The 17871-nt window shown below is 43.1% G+C and overlaps 1 protein-coding gene and 1 long non-coding RNA gene across 2 annotated transcripts in view; one reads left to right on the forward strand and one right to left on the reverse strand.

Annotated features, from left to right (window-relative positions):
- Window positions 1-13166: 13166 nt before the first annotated feature.
- LOC141088659 (uncharacterized) lies at window positions 13167-13651 on the reverse strand. The gene is made up of 2 exons (XR_012232013.1): window positions 13518-13651; window positions 13167-13418 (listed from the first exon to the last, which is right to left on the reverse strand). It is a non-coding gene; the product is annotated as an uncharacterized lncRNA (long non-coding RNA).
- A 51-nt stretch (window positions 13652-13702) lies between these two features.
- PRXL2A (peroxiredoxin like 2A) overlaps window positions 13703-17871 on the forward strand; it is a 28689-nt gene continuing 24520 nt past the window's right edge. The window contains exon 1 of the mRNA XM_073574808.1: window positions 13703-13849. The gene's annotated coding sequence lies outside the window, so the exon portion shown is untranslated. The remainder of the gene's footprint in view (window positions 13850-17871) is intronic.

A 17871-nucleotide genomic window follows, 5' to 3' on the forward strand; every position in this document is an offset into this window, starting at 1 on the left:
ACAGTTTAACAGTTTCAAAACACAAGTCATAAGTAACAACATTAACAATACAATAATTAAAGCAAAATAAGACGACCCTGCTTGTGCTTACAATCTACAATATGGTGGGGGCGATACAAAGTACAGGTATGTATTTACAAGGATGTATTTACAATGATGGTCCAGCCAACTTGTGGGAGTGGGGGACAGATATAGTGAATGGGCTACACATGCCACTTACACATAAAATGACTTTGATTAGTGAACGTGATAGGCCGCTCTGAACAGATGTGTTTTGAGGGAGCGCCTAAACTGTGCAAATTGTGGATAGTCCTAATTTCTTGGGGTAGAGCATTCCAGAGGATTGGAGCAGTGCGGGAGAAGTCTTGGAGTGGGGAGTGGTAGGTGCAGATTCGTACAGAGGTTAGTCGAAAGTCGATTGCAGAACGCAGCCATCGGTTAGGTCGATAGACAGAAATGAGGGAGATGTAGGGGGAGTGCCGCACTGTGGAAAGTTTTATGGGTGAGAACAAGTATTTTGATTTGGATCCTATAATAAATGGGCAGCCAGTGTAACGATTGGCGAAGATCGGACACGTCCGAGTACCGATTAGCGTTGCAGTAGTCCAGGCGGGAGTGGATCAATGAGAAATTGAGGGGTTTTGTTGTTTCCATGGTGAGAAAAGGGCGGATTCTGGAGATGTTCTTTACGTGTAAGCAGCAAGAGTGGGCAAAAGATTGTATATGGGATGTGAAGGAGAGGTTGGTGTCAAACATAACACCCAGACAGCGAGCCTGCTGCAGGGGTGTTATTATGGTGCCACCCACGGAGGGAAATGTCAGATTTAGGGAGGATAGTAGACAGCATTGAGCCACTCTGGGGAGACCTCAAGCATGCAGTTCATGCTATACAAACCAGGAATTTACAGGAACTGGAGGCTTTTTGCCAAGAAGAGTGGGCAGCTTTACCATCTGAGAAAATAGAGAACCTCATCCACAACTACCACAAAAGACTTAAAGTTGTCATTGATGTTAGAGGTGGCAATACACGGTATTAAGAAATGGGGTATGTAAACTTTTGATCCGGGTCATTTGGATGTTTTCGGTTGTCATTGTGATTTAAAAAGAGAAAATGCATTAGTTGACAATAAATGGCTTCACCCAACCACTAACCATGAGTGCAGAAAAAGTTTTGGTGTTATCATTCATATTCTCTGAAAAAAGTTTGAAGAAAGCAGAAATTCTGCCGGGGTATATAAACTTTTGACCACAACTGTATATAATATATATATATATACCATCGTGTATATATAGATTATTGTCTAGTGTGCCCTTAAGGCTATTAAATATATATTTTATCCTTGGGCTGCTCTTTCATCTTGATCCACCAATCCACAAGTTCCGTTTCTTGGCCTAATCTCACATGCTACTCAGGGCGGGTTTCTGGTGTGCTATAACCCTGTTAAAATGTACCAGGCGTATATCAAACGAGGAACTAATGACAGTCCTACTGGGTTGATGAGGTTCTGTTTCACTGCTGCTAGTGAAAGGGGTGAGTGGGTTGTGGGTGAGTGTGGTGCCATGTCAGTGACTGCCACGTCAGTGGCTGCGTGGCCCACACCCTCTCACTCCCCGTGCCTCCCTAGGCCCGTGTGGACAGGGGAATGTCTGTGTAAAATTATGCAAAGCTGACCTTATGTGTCCCCAGGGGGTGCTGAACGTCACATTGGTACAAGTGGGGAGACCATACCATGTGATCCCACTGATGTAATATTGACGTCAGGTGGGGTGGCGAGGTGTGGATCCTTCACATTTCTTCACAGATACTTTAGTTTATAAAGAATTACCACAATCTACACCTACCCTGCCTAACTGACAGCTCCTCAGTGATCATCTTACTGCTGAGATCTTACACTGTTCAGTACAAGCTGCAGCTGTCAGTCAGGATGGGTAGGAGAAGACTGAATAATCTTGGACTCATGAGCTAATTCATTCAATAACTGGACTCATAAATTGTTTATCCTAATTTTAGGACCATGATTTTCAAAGTAAATAACCCAGCCTCATTAAATCTAAGATACCTATGTAAAAATGTATGCATTTTGCATTGTGAAATACACACTAAATGTAACTGGATAAAACTGGAGCACATTTAATAGAACCATTATTTTACAAAGACTGTTTTTAAAATAGTGACATATCTTTCTAAGGCCACGTGCACACGTTGAATATTTATCAAGTTTTTTTTACCTTAGTATTTGTAAGTCAAAATCAGGACTGGAACAGTGAGAAGAGGGAAAGTATAACACAAGAAATCAAATGCATAACTTCAAATATTTGTTTTACTCATTTATATAGTGGAGCACCAGACGCAAAGGACGAGATGGAAATAATACAAAATATAGATTAAACATGTAAATATAAAAAATATACACATATAACACCTGTAAAATAATATAGGTAAAATCATAAAGAATCCATACGTCCAACCAAAAAGAGTGAAAAAAAACACTCAGAAATAGATAAACCAACAACTTGGATCAGGTTTAAAAAGAGATTAATAGATAAATGAACATAAAATTGCTCAATGATATATAACAAAGGGAGGGACAATAATATTGAAAACAATGCCTTTATTTAGGGTGATTGGCAAAAAAGGCACTATTAGAAAAGGTGCCCGCACACAGATATAAAAATAACAATACAACAGAAACAAATGTAAATGACTAGAACGCTATGCAGGAAAGATGTATATCTTTGTACCGTGTTAGCCAGTAGATAGAAAAATATTCAGAATTGAGAGTCCTTAGTGGTTGATACCTTTTAATGGCTAACTGAAAAGATGGTAACATATTGCAAGCTTTCGAGACTACTCAGGTCTCTTCATCAGGCATAGACTAATACAAAATCTGAAGAGTCACATATTTATGCACAATACAGCACAGAAAAAATGCAATAGATGAGACAAGTGACGTGAAGCAGAATTATGATTATGAGAGAGGGAGAAACATAAATATTGGACCAGTTCATAGATAAGGAGTCCGGATGTTTTATTGTCCTCTGATTGGGGTCTCCTAATGTGTTGTGATGCCCCCACGAGGCCTTAGGAGCAAATTCCTTAATTGATGTAAAAAGACATAAATCCATGCAACACATTCATTCCAGCATTGAGAGTGTCAAAGGTCGTCATAAATTTATACTCACAGACTCTTCTCTCTCTCTGAGATGTGAAGTTACCTTTCAATACCAGTAATTTCATATCCCTGATGTCGTGGTCCATCATACAAAAATGTTTTGCCACAGGTAGATCCATTCTTTTTTCTCTTATTGTGTGACGATGAGCATTCATCCTTGTTCTAAGCATTTGCCCTGTCTCCCCCACATACAGACCCCAGTTGGACAGTTAGTACAAATCATTAGGTGCACCACATTAGATGTGATGCAGCTGAAAGTACCTGGGATCTTGTAGTCCTGATGTGAATTGGGGATCTTTATCTTGTCCGTGGTCATTATAGATGGACAGGTTTTACATTTTTTCTGGTTGCAAGGAAAGGTTCCTCCAGCTGTAGGAGAGGACAGGGAGCTTCTGACAATGATGCTTCTTAGATTTGGGGGCTGCCTAAAGCACAGTAGTGGGGGGTCTGGAAAAATGGATTGTAATCGGGCATCTTTTTGTAGTAAAGGTTGTAATTTCCATGCAACTCCCCTTAGCACTTCCAGATTTGGGTTGTAAGTGACTACTAGAGGCACCCGGGTATTTTCTTCTTAAGCTTTGAAATGTAGCAGGTGATTCCTTTACATTCTGGTGGCCCTTGTAATTTGGTTTTCAATTGTTCTTGGATGGTAGCCCTGATTCAAAAAGGTCTTTTTGAGGCGACCAAGGTGTTTGTCTCTATCCATGGGGTTGGAACATATGCGATTGTATCTGATGGCTTGACTATAGATAATAGAGTTCTTTATATGTTTTGGATGGAAACTGTCCCATTTAAGGTATGTTGGACGGTCGATTGGCTTCTGATACAGGGATGTCTCTATTTCATTGTTTTTTAGCTTAATGATGGTGTCCAAAAAGTTAATCTCAGTGCTGGAGTAGCTGAGTGTTAAATTGATGGTGGGATGAAATTGATTAAACTGTTCGTGGAACATCTTTAGCTGTTGCTCAGACTCCGTCCAGATGATTAAAATATCATCAATGAAGCGGTAGTAAGCCAGGAGCCTGATGGGGCATGAGGACAAAAAGTCGTTTTCAAGCTTGGCCATGAACAGATTTGCATACTGTGGAGCCATTTTACTTCCCATAGCTGTGCCAGTCTCCTGTAGATAGCTCTTGTGGTCAAATTCAAAGTAATTGTGGATGAGGATGAATTTTATGTTTCACCACAGCATCAGCATCAGTCCCTGTGTTTTCCATGAAGAATTTGCAGGCATTTAATCCATCTTGGTGTGGGATATTAGAGTACAAAGATTCCACATCCATGGTGGCCAGGATGGTTCCTTCTGGTAGAGGACATATTGCTGCTAGTTTATTCAATAGGTCAGTTGTGTCCTGAATGTAGCTAGGTGTATCCTTCACCAGTGGTTTAAGAATACCCTCTACCCATCCAGATACCTGCTCAGTGAGGGTGCCCACACATGAAATAATTGGTCTTCCTGGATTTCCAGATTTGTGGATTTTGGGAAGCATGTAGAATGTCCCTATTCTTGGACTCTCTGGTATCAGGTCATCACCGGCTGTTATGGACTGGTCAGGCAGACAAGATACCAACTTGTTTAGTTCCTTGTAATAATACTGTGTAGGATCCGACTCCAATTTTCTATAGTAGCGTGTGTCCATAAGTTGCCTGTTTGCTTCCTTCATGTAGTCTGACGTATTCATCATGACTATTGCACCTCCCTTGTCAGCAGGTTTAATGATGATTTCTTTGTTGGTTTTTAAAGACCGTATGGCCTTTCTCTCCTTGGCACTGATGTTGGATGCTTGTCTCCTGTTAAGCCCCCGTTACACACTGCGATATCGCTAGCAATATCGCTGTAAAGTCACCGATTTTGTGACGTTGCAGCGATATTGCTAGCGATATCGCTGCATGTGATACTTACCTCCGACCGACTCCCCCTCTGGTTATCGCTGATCGCGTGAGAAGCTGCTGGACCATTCTTCGTCGGTCACTTCCTGCTTGGCTTCCTGTGGCGCCGACGAGCGACGCGTGGAGCCAGGCGGGAGGACGCAGGATCGCCGCGTATGACAGGTTAGTAGCGTCCCCCTGTCCCCAGCGATGTCGCTGGTGAGATGTGCCTGTGTGGCAGCTCACTAGCGACCACCTAGCGATGCACCAGCGATCCTGACCGCGTCATAACGCTGGTCAGGATCGCTGGTGCATCGCTAGGTGTAACGGTACCTTTAGTGTCTATGATTTTGGATTTTAACAAATGTCTGAAGGAGTCTATATATTTATCCAAATGAGGGTTGCGTCCAGATGGAGGTGTCCAGTCTGACCTTTTCCTGCTACATTACAAAGCTAAAGAAGAAAATAACCGGGTGCCTCTAGTAGTCACAACCCAAATCTGGAAGTGCTAAGGGGAGCTGCACAGAAATTACAACCTTTACTACAAAAAGATGCCCGATTAGAATCCATTTTTCCAGACCCCCCACTACTGTGCTTTAGGCAGCCCCCAATTCTAAGAAGCATCATTGTCAGAAGCTCCCTGTCCTCTCCTACAGCTGGAGGAACCTTTCCTTGCAACCAGAAAAAATGTAAAACCTGTCCATCTATAATGACCATGGACAAGATAAAGATCCACAATTCACATCAGGACTACAAGATCCCAGGTACTTTCAGCTGCATTACATCTAATGTGGTGTACTTAATTATTTGTACTAAATGTCCAACTGGGGGTCTGTATGAGGGGGAGACAGGGCAAAAGCTTAGAACAAGGATGAATGCTCATCGTCACACAATAAGAGAAAAAAGAATGGATCTACCTGTGGCAAAACATTTTTGTATGATGGACCACGACATCAGGGATATGAAATTACTGGTATTGAAAGGTAACTTCACATCTCAGAGAGAGAGAAGAGTCTGTGAGTATAAATTTATGATGACCTTTGACACTCTCAATGCTGGAATGAATGTGTCACATGGATTTATGTCTTTTTACATCAATTAAGGAATTTGCTCCTAAGACCTCGTGGGGGCATCACAACACATTAGGAGACCCCAATCAGAGGACAACAAAACATCTGGACTCCTTATCTATGAAATGGTCCAATATTTATGTTTCTCCCTCTCCCATAATCATAATTCTGCTTCACGTCACTTGTCTCATCTATTGCATTTTTTCTGTGCTGTATTGTGCATCAATATGTGACTCTTCAGATTTTGTATTAGTCTATGCCTGATGAAGAGACCTGAGTAGTCTCGAAAGCTTGCAATGTGTTACCATCTTTTCAGTTAGCCATTAAAAGGTATCAACCACTAAGGACTCTCAATCCTGAATATTTTTCTAGAACACTATAGGGACCACACAAAAATTACTAAAAATGTGGGGACTAAAATAATAAAATAATCATCCATTATGATTAAAATTCATAGAAAAAATATTAATCTAGTCCCACATAAATACCCTATATGATGCTGCAGAAAAATATATAATATATATATGAAAATGCAATAATATGTCACCCAGAAATAATCCAAAAATATAATAGATGCATATATCCACATGAACCAAGTAAAAGGAAAGAGTATTAATAAATGTAAAATATAAACATATGTATATAAATATATATATATATATATATATATAAGGAGATTAAAAATTAGACATAGAATTAAATATACAATATATAATATAGATGCGGTGTATACACAGCCCGCATAACAAAATCCCCTGAGGCTGTTATGGTCCAGAAACACAAGTGTGAAACTAGGAGAACTTACCAAGGATTACATGCAGTAGAATGCTCAGCATATGGATGGCAAAGAAAGGGTTACTTGACAAGCAATGTAGCGGTGGTCCCGAAAAAGATTTGAACTCAGGAGCCACCGTGCTGCCCAAAATATATATCTACTAGTAGAATACCCGCGGCTTTGCTCACGGAAAATATGTTAAATTGTTTGTTATGGTAGCTAAAGTAAAATTTTCAGTGTCACCCTGAAATTGACATTTTCAGAGTGCTACAGTAACATTTTTTTTTCCACTTTAAATTTTTATTATTTTGGCATTTTACTAATTTGTCGTAACATTGATGTGAACAACTTTTTTTTTAATTTCAACATTTTTATTGATTTTACATATTCAATACATATTATGTAGTATACACTACAACTATTTAACTATATTTTATAAAAAAATGAAAATGTATGCACCTTACACAAACATATAAAACATTTACGCCCAAATAACAACATAGTGCAACCCTTTCCCCCTCCCTCATAGTCACACATAGCGACACACCAGAGATCCCGACATCGATATGACCTTGTCAGGATTGCTGGTGCATCGCTACATGATCGCTGGTGAGCTTCCAAACAGGCAGCTTCACAGCGATCAGCACCAGCGACGACGCGGGTAATAAGCGCGCGCGTCACTTAGTTACCCGCTGTTTACCTTGGATACCAGCGTGCTGGCGCAGGGTGATTCCATAAATTTTTCCCTCAGAATTGAGTGATTCCATAATTTTTCCCCTATGCTTGGTTTAAAAAAGTAACTATTACTGACTACCACATTTTTTGTTCTTGATTTCTTTTAGTGTTTCTTAAAGCCAGAAAGTTGCCATTTGAATTGACTTTAGTTTTTTGCCATGTCTGTGATCTCCTTTTTTTCTACAAAATTAAACAACTGAATGAACATCCTCCAAGGCCGGTGATTCCATAATTTTTGCCAGGAGTTGTAGAAACAAGGGGAGACTTGTGCTCGTTTCCTGCCTTCATGTGGCTGTGATGTCGCGCTTCTCTCACTAAATGTGACAGGAACAGTCATAGGAAAATGAAGTGCGTTATGGAGAGACGGAGAAGTTATGACACAGGTAAAAGGCTGATGAACACACATTTTTAGGACAAGCGTATACTTGCTGAAGATACTATAGATATTGGTTGCCATGCAATTTATCAACCTGGTAAAGATGAAAGTTTCTGAGGAATGTGTCACCAGGCGTTAGTCACTCAGTAAATAGCTATCGGACAGAATTTGTTTTGAAGCAATCATAAAATTACCTTTTGGCTTTCTTGAAGACTAATTACATCAGTCAGGCTAACTACAGACCAGATGTTACATACCCTACCAAATTATTTCTGACTCAAGAAAAATATACTGCTCAAAAAATAAAGGGAACACTAAAAGTTAGGTCAGCCTGTAATACGTTCCCTTTATTTTTTTGAGCAGTATATTTTGTAAAGATCCTTATAGAGTAACATTGGTTTCCATCTAGGTAGATTAAAGGGAACCTAAGAGCAGATATCTCCGTTTCATAGTCAAACATGCCTGTCTGAGATCATACAGTCAGTGCCCCATGGATTGGACAGATCTATTGGACAACCTAGCTACTTCAGCTCCTCCTGAAAGAGAATCTGTCAGTAGGATCAACCCTCCTACACCATTTCTGTGGAAGCTGAGTAAAATGATACCTTGATATATATGATCCGATATCTTTTTCTAGAGGAATCCATGTTTTTTTTACACGTAAATAAGCTGTTCAGGGCTATGAGCTGGACACTGATTGGTATGAGAATCTGCCTTGAGATTATCTTCAGTAAGGAGGTATTACCAATGTGATATGTAATGGCCGTTCTCCTGATCTCACTGCAGAGCTGTGTGTGATTATAACTGACAACTGCAGGTACCTCTCAGCTTCAGCTTCCATCTTATAGGCAGACAGTGGTGTAATATTGTTGTAATACAGCACAGCTGTGAGAGCTGCAACAAATGTGTTTTTAGGAAGACAACGTTCCGTTCTACTGGTCTGTGTTAGTTACTTGTCTCACACTGGTATCTCTCCCTTTCATTTATAATAATCTGTGGAGGCAGATTCTCTCACAGAACAGTGTCAGGCCCATAGTCTTGAATGGTTCAATTACATATAAGAAAAATGTGGATTTCTCTGGAATAAGATGTCGGATCAGAGATATCAAGATATTTTATTTAGCTTCCTATGACCCACATGCCCATATAGACGGTTTAGGAGGGTTAATCCTGCTGACAGATTCCCTTTAAAGTCTATTTATTATGTGTCCTCCTCTTTGCTTTATTGCACAAATTTACTCCAGTTTCTCACAGTATTTTATTATGAAAGTCTGAAATATTGGGCAAATTTTGTGACATTTTAGAGGAACATGTTAGTATTTGCTCTAAAAAGTCCCAAAAAGGTTAAAGATTCAAGTAAAAAGAATTATTTTTTGCGCAGAATTCAAGAGCATGTGCACTTTTTTTTTAAGAATTTGTCACAAAAAACATATACCACAAGACTAAAAAATAAAAATGAGTGGCAATTGGCACTTCTGAAAAGTGGCAAGCCTTCTAGCCTAGTACAAGTTTAGCTTTAGGCTCATTAAACCCTTACTGACCTAAGAAGTTTTCCTTTTTGCAGTTTTGCTTTTTCCTCCCCTTCTACAAAGAATAATAACTTTCTTTTATTTTTCCGTCCACATAGACGTGTATGCGGTCGTGAGTTTTGCGTGACGAGTTGAAGCTTTCAATGACATAATTCATTTTACCATATAATGCACCAAAAAAATGGGGAAAACATTCCAAATGCTGGGAAATTGCAAAAAAAATAAATAAAATAAAACAAAACACTTTTTTGCTCTTAAACCCATGAATGTGCTGTAAAAATGTCCTGGCATAATGAAGCTTTAGGTCTGTACGATTAAGGTAATACCAAACTTGTATCTGTTGCCATTTTCTGACACCCAAGACATTTTTATTTTTGTATCCACATTGCTGCATTGCTATTTTGTGCACTGAGCTGACATTTTTATTGGTACCATTTTGGAGTACATATGACCTTTTTATTGCTTTTTATTGTATTATTTTGTCAGCGTTTTTTTCTATGGTTTCAATAATTTTATATTTTGATAGATGGGACATTTTTAATTTCCTTCTTTTAATAGTTGAAAAGTGGTAATTCAAAGTTTTTTTTTTAACTTTATTTTTTATTTAAATTTTTTTTAGTCTTTTGAAGTTGCATTCACCACATCGATTACACTATACAGTGGTGTGAAAAAGTGTTTGCCCTTTCCTGTTTTCCCTTTCATTTGGATGTTTGTCACACTTAAATGTTTCAGTTCACCAAAGAAATTTAAATATTAGACAAAATATAGCACAAATAATCACAAAATGCAGTTTTTAAATGAAGGTCTTTATTAAGGGAAATCCAAAGCAACAGGGCCCTGTGTGAAAAAGTGATTGCCCCCTAAGCCTAATAACTGGTGGGGCCACCTTTAGCAGCAACAACTGCAATCAAGCGTTTACGATAAACAGCAATGAGACTTGTACGATGCTCTGGAGGAATTTTGGCCCACTCAACTTTTCAGAATTGTTGTAATGCAGCCACATTGGAGGGTTTCCGAGCATGAACCGCCTTTTTAAGGTCATGCCGCAGCATCTCAATCGGATTACAGTCAGGACTTTGACTAGGCCACTCCAAAGTCTTAATTTTGCTTTTCTTAAGCCATTCAGCGGTGGACTTGCTGGTGTATTTTGGAGCATTGTCCTGATGCATAACCCAAGTGCACTTCAGCTTGAGGTCTCGAACAGACAGCATGACATTCTCCTTCAGGATTTTTTGATAGACAGCAGAATTCATGGTTCCTTTTACCACAGAAAGCCTTCCCCAGGTGTTGAAGCAGCAAAACAGCTCGAGGCTACCACACTACCACCACATTTGACTGTTGGTATCATTTGCATTTCTGAAATGCTGTGTTACTTGTACACCGGATGTAATGGGACATACACCTTCCAAAAAGTTCAACTTTTCTCTCGTCAGTCCACAGAGTATTCTCCCAAACGCCTTGGGGATCATAAAGAAGTTTTCGGGCAAAATTGAGACAAGCATTTATGTTCTTATTGCTAAGCAGTGGTTTTCGTCTTGGAACTCTGCATGCAGGCCATTCTTGCCCAGTCTCTTTCTTATGGTGGAGTCATGAACACTGGCCTTAACTGAGGTCTGCAGTTCATTGGATGTTGTTGTGGGCTCTTTTTTAACCTCTTGGATGAGTCGTCACTGCACTCTTAGGGTAATTTTGGTCGGCCGGCTGCTCTTGGGAAGGTACACCACTGTGCCATGTTTTTGCCATTTGTGGATAATGGCTTTCACTGTAGTCTGTTGAAGTATCAAAGCATTAGAAATGGCTTTATAACATTTTGCAGACTGATGAATTTCATGTTAGGGCTAGCGGAACGCACCAAATTCTAAAATAATAGTAGGTGCGTTCGCAGCCCGGGGTCCATCGTGCAGAGGTGGTACACTGCTGCTAAGTAATGGCGGAAGAATAGAGCGGCGTAAAAACAGTCACACGTGGGTTACGTCACCCAATGTGAACAGGAGCGAACTCTGTTGATTCACAGAGCTGCACAGCCACTGAACGTGGATGCCAGAGCCTGTTTAACTCACAGAGCCCAGCCAAAGAGCGCACAGCAAGCAGCCACAGAACTCTACCCCAAGGACACATGGTTAGAGTCCTTCTAGGCCCACTGAGTGTGCGGCGTCGCAGCCACGAGCGCCGCTATAGACGCTGGCTATAGAGTGTGGAGCATGGGCACTGAGGCGTGCCGAGTCACTGACGATGAGCAATGCCTGACTCAGACTCTGACCTACCTACGCCTAAACCTGGGCGCTAGCAGGCTAGGCTGCACAACACATGCGTACCATGGGTAGGGGTTTCATAATGAGTCAGTCACCAGAGTCATTCATACGTGCATTCATCACTCACTCCTTATAGTCTGTAAATACAGTCTATCCTAGCGCATGGCCGAGCGGCCATGCTAACCTTTTATAGCCGCGAGCGTCCGGGACCTTCCTGGCTTCTCGGATGGGCCAATCCGAACAGGAGCAGGACCTGAGCACGTGACCTTCGATCTCCAATGGGAGATCACTCCACGGGCATGCTCAGTGGGCTGACAGGAGGACTTAGTCCCTGGAGAGACTCGCTGCTGACCAGCATGCGTTGCTATAGTTGGCCCAGAGGTGGCAGCAGCAACCAAACCCACAGAACTAGTCTGGGCAGAGCGCTGGGACCGACGAGTCTGCTGAGCAACCTCCTCTGTGGCTGGAGAGGAATGGGAGACCGCCAGAAGCAAGGCTCGGGATTCCCGCTGTGCAGTAACAGGAACCTGACGCCTAACATTTCAGTTACTTTGTTTCTCATTTGTTCTTGAATTTCTTTGGATCTCAGCATGATATCTAGCTTTTGGTCTACTTCACTTTGTGAGGCAGGTTCTAGTTAATTGATTTCTTGATTGAGAACAGGTGTGGCAGAGATCAAGCCTGCATGTGGCTAAGGAAATTGAACTCAGGTTCCTGAAGATGTGATAAACCACAGTTAATTTATGTTTTAAGGGGAGGAGGGGCAATCACTTTTACACAGAGCCCTGTAGGGTTGGATTTCTTTTTCCCTTAATAATAAAAACCTTAATTTAAACATGACATTTTGTGTTTACTGGTGTTATCTTTGACTAATATTTAAATTTGTTTGATGATCTGAAACGTTTAAGGTCGGTTTCACATTTGCGCTTTATAGCGCTGTGACGGCCTGCGCACGGCCACCGCTAAGCCCCGCCCCCTGCCGACTCCCTGCCCGCCCCATCCGGTCATCGCACGTGGGCGCTTGCGATCTGCGCACCCTATCTTTAGCATAGGGTGCGCAGATCGTGCGATGGCCGTGCGCTAGCAGGATTTTGCCGTGCGCTGCGCACTTTTGAAGGTGCGCCCGTGTGCGCCGAACACAGCATGTTGCATTTTGGCGCGCACGGCGCACCTTCAAAAGTGCGCAGCGCACGGCAAAATCCTGCCAGCGCATCCTATGCTAAAGATAGGGTGTGCAGATCGCAAGCGCCCATGTGCGCTAGTAGGCGGCGATGACCGGATGGGGCGGACAGGGAGCCGGCAGGGGGCGGCAGCCGTGCGCAGGCCGTGGCAGCGCTATAAAGCGCAAATGTGAAACCGGCCTAAGTGTGACAAACATGCAAAAGAATAGGAAATGAGGAGGAGGCAAACACTTTTTCACACCACTTTATACTGCACAGCAGAAGCATATGAAGACATCGCGGTTCTCCTCTGCCTGTACATGGCAGATATGGGGCATTAAGCAGATGCCTGGCTACAGGGGGACTCATCGGTTCCCCGATGTTGGGTTGCAGGGAACCGGTAGAAGTTGTGATGGTGCGCTGTCAGAGATTTACGCGGAGTGCGTCACTGGAATGGGAGCGGAGGGTTCTGAGGAAATCTCAAGAGAGAGAAAGAAAGAAAAAGAGTTTTAGTTTTATAGTTTATGAATTGATTGCCATTCCGCCTTCGTAGGACACTGCACCAGCTCCAGCCTTACTTCCAGGTCCCAGAACCGCTGCAGCCAGTGATTGATGAGGAGAGGTCAGCACTGAGGACGGCCATGCGATAATCGGGTGTATTCCCGGACAATTGATCTGTAATGTGGACACCATGAGCAGCGCACAGTCCAGGTCACGTGCGTACGGCAGGAGCGGAGACGGCACACAGCCCTACCTGTGAGCTCAGCTGGGCGCCGCGCTCGGGAGCCTCGGTCTGAGTCACGGCCACGCCCCCTGAATACGCTCTATCAGATAAGCTGCGGAGTCACAGGAGCGGCCGGACTATGCTGCGCTCAGTGCTCTAGCTCCGGACCGCTGGGATCTGCTACATGTGAGTACTGAGATCTGTGCTTGCTGGGATTTGTGGTGCATCGTAAGGCAATTAGTGCTGTGGTTGCTGCATGGGGGCGAGGCATTCTATGCTCCCCGGCACTTGACCTGCATTCTGCTCTTAGTTTCCCCCCCTCTGCTTGTAGAGGTGCGTTTTCTCCTAGCTCCAGTATGTACTCTGATGTTCGCCCTCATTCACACGCAGCGTTTCCCCTGTGCACCTAGCCCATCTGCTGACCCCCGTGTGTGATCTGGGTACCGGTGGCTCAGACAGACGAGGGCCCGTAGGACACTATGTGCCTTCTGTAGCTCACACGGGCTGTGCTGCCCCCGAAACACCAGTGCTGGCAGAGTGAGTGCTGTGTCTTGCTTTCTCTCATTGACTTGAATAGGTGAAGATTGCTCAGCGTTCACATGTTGCAGATTAAAAAAAAAACTGCTCAGAGTGAATGAGACTTTAGAAATCGCACTTCCTTTACTGGAGCTGTAAACTGGACAGGAAAGACTGCAGTGTTAATGCCACGTGTGAACTTCCCCCTAAAAGAAGTTGTTTTGGAGATGGCAGTGGCCCTGATTCTCTCTGCCCCCTGCTGATTGTTACCATGGTAACTACCTAATCGTGAATCCCACTAGACATATACAATGTGCAAATTATCGCCTGCTGGACCACAAGGGGTTACAAATACAAACAAGATATATATATATATTAGTAATGTTAAATCTTGTTCCTGCCCCTTGTCCATCAGCGGTGAGAGGCCCGGTGAGCCCGACAGCTGTGTAATGCTGAATATTCGGGTCAGAGGAATGGTGGCTGACAGAAGGGGTCTGTATATTACTGCCCCCAACCTGTGCGAGCACCACGGCCCCTCCGCCAGCACCACGTCTCACCCCTCACCTCCATAGCCTTGTGTCTTGTCTTGCTGTTTGCAAGTTTCTCCCTCCTTTTTATTTTTTTCTCACGCCTATAGCTGTATGAGGGCTGAGTTTTTGCAGGGTGAGTTGTAGCTTTGAATCCCTTGCATTTTACCATGTACTTAAAGGGGTTGTCTACTACAAGGACAACCCCATGATCTAAATGTTTGGTGCCAATAAAATAACAAAGCCTATACTCCCCTCCTGTGCCGGTGGGGTTCCCGCGGTGTCGGCACTTCCATTCCTGGGTGCGGTGTGACGCTGGAGTTCAATCAGCACTGCTTAGGAAAAATCGAACATAAAGAGGAGATGAGATGGAGGCTGCAGCCCGGACGTCCTCTTGATATTCGATTTGTCCAAAAGTTTGGTCAGTGACGCCAGTGCTGATTGGACGCCCGGCTCACGTGTCACCGCACGACAGCCCCAGGAACGTGAGTGCCGACACGGCAGGAATGGTGCCGGCGCAAGAGGTAGTTTTTTTTTTTTTTTTTTAATTAGGGCCAAGCAAGGGATGTGAGAAGGGTCTGTCCAAATCGTGGGCAATTTCTTTAAAGCTGTTGTCCACTACTAGGACAAACCCCTCTCGATGTGAATGTTTGCTCCCATGAAAATAAACTCTTCCATTCCCCTCCTGCATTGGCACCATTCCATTGATGTCGGCACTTGCGTTCCCAGGGGGCTCTTCAGTAGTTGTAATGACATGTGAGCCCTGCGCCCAATCAACGCCGGCATCACGGTCCCCACCTCCCTTCCAGTTACGCCAGAGCTGATTGGGTGCAGGTGTCACAACTGCACCTGGGACTGTGAGTGCCGACACAGCTGTAACAGGTCCAGTGTCGAGTACAGGGGTGTTTATCTTCAGGGGGCAAGCCTTCAGATTGAGAAGGGTATGTCCCAGTAGTGGACAACCCCTTTTAAGAGCAAAAAAAAAGGAATTCTGCCATTGCTTTTTGGGTTTTGTTTTGCGTCTTAAACATGACCTGGAAACAGTTCCCAGTACGAATACTACGACGAAGCGAAACATATATTTTAGTTCTGTCCTTTTTAGGGGACTGATAATACTATATATTGCAGCACTTAGGCTAAATCATTGTTCGCTAAGAAGCCCTGCAGATTGAGCTTGCTTAGCCGGCGGTGACTCCCCTCCCCTCCCGCGGCTGGGCTTGCCAAGCCGGCGGTGACCCCTGCCTGTGGCTGGAGGCATTCAGCAGTTGCATCAGCATTAGAATGCTGCAGCAGATTGACAGTGGCATTTAAATGACTGCCAGCAGCTGCTGTCAATCAATGATGTTGGTGATCATTACCTGTGAGTAATCTTGTGGTAAGGGGCAGAACCTGTCAGGTAAGGGATCATTTCTGCTTCATCAGCTCGTAATTCTAATACTTCTGGTTGGTCAGTAAAGGTACGAATGTAACGCTCATCAAATCAAGCCTTAATCGTGTTGCAGGGTAGCACATGGCTAGGGAAAGACACGTACTTTCGTCTAGTTAGCCTACCCTTGGGAGAAACCAGGGGTTGTTCCCTGCCAGACTACCGGAGGGTTATCAAATTGGGATCTGAGTTAAAATGTGCAGTCGCCGACCAAGAGCTCCTCAGTCTTCCGTCAGTGCGGACGTCTGCTGTGGTGACATGGTCAAGGCTGCAGCTAAGGCCTCTTTCACACTTCAGTCGCAAACTGTCAAAGTGTGAAAAAACGGATCCGTTTCCGCTACGTAAAAAACAAGCAGCCGCTCACTGGCTACAAAATCATTGTTACCTCCGTGAACTGCGGCGCAAACATCGCTGGAATGGCTGCAGCAGGCGGGTATAGATTGCGTTTTATTTCAGGTCCTTAATCGATTGCGCTAGGGTTGTCCAGTAGTTAACAGCCCCTTTAAAATTTGATTGTGGGAGTTTGAGTGGGGAGGTCTAGTCAGCTATTAGGAGTCCACGGCATTTGTGCAGCGGTCTGTTCACTGTTTACAGATAAAATTGTGTATGAATGGTGGTTTTGCTGCAGAAGGGTCGGATCACTTCAAAGTCTGAAGGACACATACTCATCAAGTCATGCGTGCAGAAAAAAAAACTGTTGCGTTGCATCAATTTTTTTCATCTATGTATTTTAGGACTGCCAATCCCTGGGCAAACAAGGTGAAAAAAAGACTTGATGTAAAAAATTTTATTCTTTTTCTTAACAAAGACCTTTGAATGAGCTCTTAGAGCTCCTTCAGACGTCTCTACAAATCTGATGGGGGTGAAGCCACGGCCATTCTGTGCACTGCAGACTGTGTGCTTGGATCGATTTGCATGGTGGTCTGGAGATGCTCTGACCCTGCTTCACATTTACTAAGTACAGTAACTTCTGTTTTGTCACTTGTGCTGCTCCTCAGGAAGTACTCGACAATGAGGAGGCCACATAATGCCCTAATGGGGTGCATTGTAAGCATCATTTGCAATTTTGTTGTGCACTTTCTCCTTTTGCATCCTTTTCCTGCCACCATCCCTCCTGGCCTTCTTACTTGGGTTGGTCAGTTTCCTAAGTCAAGATTGTGAGTTAGGGAAAAGGGCAGTCACACTGCAAGATATCAATGAATGAGTGCTGTAAAGGGGGAAAAAAAAGCTTCATGATGATCTTCCAGTGTAAAACAGGCTGCCGATCACCTTATACAGAAGCAAAACGCTCATTCGTCACGCCCGAAACCTGTTTTCACCTTACTGACCAGGCCAAATTCTTCAATTCTGACCAGTCACTTTGAGGTAATAACTCTAGAAACACTTCAAGGGATCCTACTGATTCTGAGATTTTCTCATGACATATTGTACTTCATGTTAGTGGTAAAAATTTGTTCGATACGACTGGCGTTTATTTGTGAGAAATCGGAAATTTGGTGAACATTTACATAATTTAATTTTTATTCCCTTAAATCAGTCATGTCACACAAAATAGTTATAAATAACATTTCCCACATGTCTATTTTACATCAGCACAATTTTTTGAAACATAATTTTTTTGTTAGGAAGTTAGAAGGGTTAAAAGCTTACTAGTGATTTCTCATTTTTTACAACAAAATTTACAAAACCACTTTTTTTAGGGAACACATTTGAAGTGGCTTTCAGGTGCTTCACATGAA

Source organism: Dendrobates tinctorius, unplaced genomic scaffold (genome assembly GCF_039654945.1).
Source record: "Dendrobates tinctorius isolate UK_male_01 unplaced genomic scaffold, ASM3965494v1 ptg000040l, whole genome shotgun sequence".
Classification (NCBI taxonomy): Eukaryota; Metazoa; Chordata; class Amphibia; order Anura; family Dendrobatidae; genus Dendrobates; species Dendrobates tinctorius.